Raw genomic sequence first — 3163 nt, forward strand, 5'->3', positions numbered from 1 at the left:
GTGTCTCTAGCTGCATATGTAGCAGAAGATGGCCTAGTCAGCCATCATTCGGAAGAGAGGCCCCTTGGTCTTGCAAACTTTATATCCCCCAGTACAGGGGTATGCCAGGGCCAAGAAGTGGGAGTGGGTGGGTAGAGGAGCGGGGGCCGGGGGTATAGGGAACTTTCAGGATAGCATTTGAAATGTAAATGAAGAAAATACCTAGTAAAAAATTGGAAAAAGTTAAAGAAAAGAGTTGAGAATGAAAATGATTTTTAAAGAACTACCCCCACCTAGTTCTAAGCATGTGATTGTATCCACCCCTAAGATCATAGGAAGGAGTAGTGCTCAGTCAGCTTCTCTTGAGAAGATGGCAATTGCTGGAAGATGACGATGCAGCTCTCCACTCCCTCCTCCTGCATGAGTGGGACTTCTGGACCTCGCTGAGGCTAAGTCAAGAATCACAGAGTGAGAATGAAGACTGACTATGTATTACAGATTGTTTGCTTATCTGTTTCTCGAATGCAAGGATATTAGATTATCCATGTTTGCTGAATATTGATTTTCATAAACAGCTCCTTTTTGAAACTTAGACATTATGGGATTATATTTAGGATAGCCTACTCTTCTGGCTCGGGGGTTCCTGGGCCTGCGAGGTGGCTGGGGCCATCTGGTTCTCAGGCTCTCAGACACCCAAGTATTGCTGGGAGATGAGGAAGAGCTGAGAATGGCCCATGGGCTGGATCTAGCCCAGGGCCATGGGAAAAGTGGGGAGCTCTGGCCGGATCCTAGGGAAAGATTCCTTGGCTTGGAAGGTGGCAGGTTTGAGCTTGCCTTGGGCTAGGTGGCATTGTGGCTGGGAGCTCAGAGAGGCCTCTACAAGAGATTAGATGGCTCTATAGGCGAAGGCCTTCTCCGTGGCTCCCCACAGCCATGGATTCTGGTGAAAGGAAGCAGTCCAGTCCGTGGTTGTAAGATGTTTATTGTCATGGTGAAAAGTAGATGAGTGAAACCATACCCCACTTCTCAGGGCGGGCCTGAGGTTAAGTACCTTTTGCAGGGAGGAGTGTCTGGGAAGGAGAACTTACTGGCTAAACCTCTAGGTACCTCATTAAAGTGGAGATCTGTCTTGAGGCTATGTGACCACAGGTCATGTCCTTTACCTGTGGAGGGGCTTAAGGTGTTGCCCTTACATAACTGAAGGCCACCTGGGAATCAGGTGAATCAGGCGAAATGCCTACCATCCCTTTAGGGTCACTGGGGTTAGACCAGACTGACTGGGGAAGTTGTCTGCCTCTGCCTCCTGAGTGCTGGGATTAAGGGTGTGCAATACCATGCCTGGCATAAAATAGTCATTTTCAAAGAGTAACTATGGGATTGGGGAGGTAGTAAAGCACTTACTATTTAAGCGTGAACATCTCAGTTGAGATCACCAAAACCCGAATTAAAGCTGTGCCTAGTAACTATCTGTCTGTAATCCACGTGTTCCTGCTGATAACATGGGAGACAAAAAGCAGACTCTCTGAAAGCCTGGAGGCTAGGTAGCCTATTGTGTTCAAGAGCAAATGTCAGAGTCCCTGACTCAAGCAAAGTAGAAAGCAAGGCAGTTTACAGAAAACACAAAGCCACTAACTTAAATGGAAAGAAATGCAAAGCAATTCCACAAAAACCAGAAACAAGACAAGGTTGTCCACTATCTCCATACCTATTAAATACAGTACTTGAAGTCTTAGAGCAATAAAACAACTTGAAGGAGATCACAGGTATTCACACTGGAAAAGAACATAAAGTATCTTTATTTGTGGACGATATGATAGTATACATAAGTAACCTCAAAATTTTGCCTGAGAACCCCTACAGCTAATAAACACCTTTAGCAAAGTGGCTGGATACAAGACCAACTCACAAAAATCAGTAGTCTTCATATATACAAATAACAAATAGACTGAGGAAAAAAATCAGGAAAACAATACCTTTCACAATAGCCAGAAATAATAGAAAATATTTTGAGATAACTCACCAAGCAAGTGAAAGACTTGTATGATTGAAAACAAGTCACTAAAGAAAGAAATTGGAAATACTATCAGAAGATGGAAAGATCTAACATGCTTACAGATCAGTAGAATTAACAGTTAACCTACCAAAAAATGGCCAGCCTACCAAAAGCAGTCTACATATTCAATACCTTCTCACAATTCAACACAATTCTTCACAAACCTTGGAAGGATAATTCCCAGCCTCATATGGAAAGTCAAAAAACCAGGATAGCTAGAAAGATCCTGAATACTAGAAGAAATGCTAGAGGTATCACCATCCCTGATTTCAAACTGTACTATGGAACTATAATAATAAAAACAGCATGGTGTTGGCATAAAAACAGACACAATCAAATGAAGACCCAAACATAAATCCACATACCTGGAGATACCTGATTTTTTTATGAAGTCAGAAATGCACTATGAAAGAAGAAAGCATCTTCAACAAATGCTATCTGTATGTATAAGAATGCAAATATCCATATTTATCACCCTGCACAAAAACTCAAGTTCAAGAGGATCAGAGACCTCAACATAAAGCCAGATGGTCTGTACCTAATAGAAGAGGAAGTGGGGAATAGCCTTGAACTCATTGGCAAAGGAAGACTTTCTAAACAATAGCAATAGCACAGGCACGAAGATCAACGATTAAGAGATGGAAACTATAAAGCTTGTGTAAGGCAAAGGACACCTAACTCCGCAGCCAGCCCCACAACACCCAGAGGCAGCTCCACTCACAGGAGCTCAAGCACACCCAGGATCAGAGGATTACTGGATCCCAGGAGCTTGGTCACACCAGGATTGCAAGGTCCCAAAGGCAGCTTGACTCCCAGGAGCTTGGACACACCCAGGATCTGAGGATCGCAGGATCCCAAAATCACAGAACCACAGGAATTAGAGGAAAACACAAACAAAAGGTGAAGGAACTGAACAAAACCATCCAGGATCTAAAAATGGAAATAGAAACAATAAAGAAATCACAAAGGGAGACAACCCTGGAGCTAGAAAACCTAGGAAAGTGGTCAGGAGTCATAGATGCAAGCATCACCAACAGAATACAAGAGACAGAAGAGAGAATCTCAGGCGCAGAAGATACCATAGAAAACATTGATATAACAGTGAAAGAAAATGCAAAATGCAAAAAACTC

Source organism: Mus pahari, chromosome 4 (genome assembly GCF_900095145.1).
Source record: "Mus pahari chromosome 4, PAHARI_EIJ_v1.1, whole genome shotgun sequence".
NCBI classification, from domain to species: domain Eukaryota; kingdom Metazoa; phylum Chordata; class Mammalia; order Rodentia; family Muridae; genus Mus; species Mus pahari.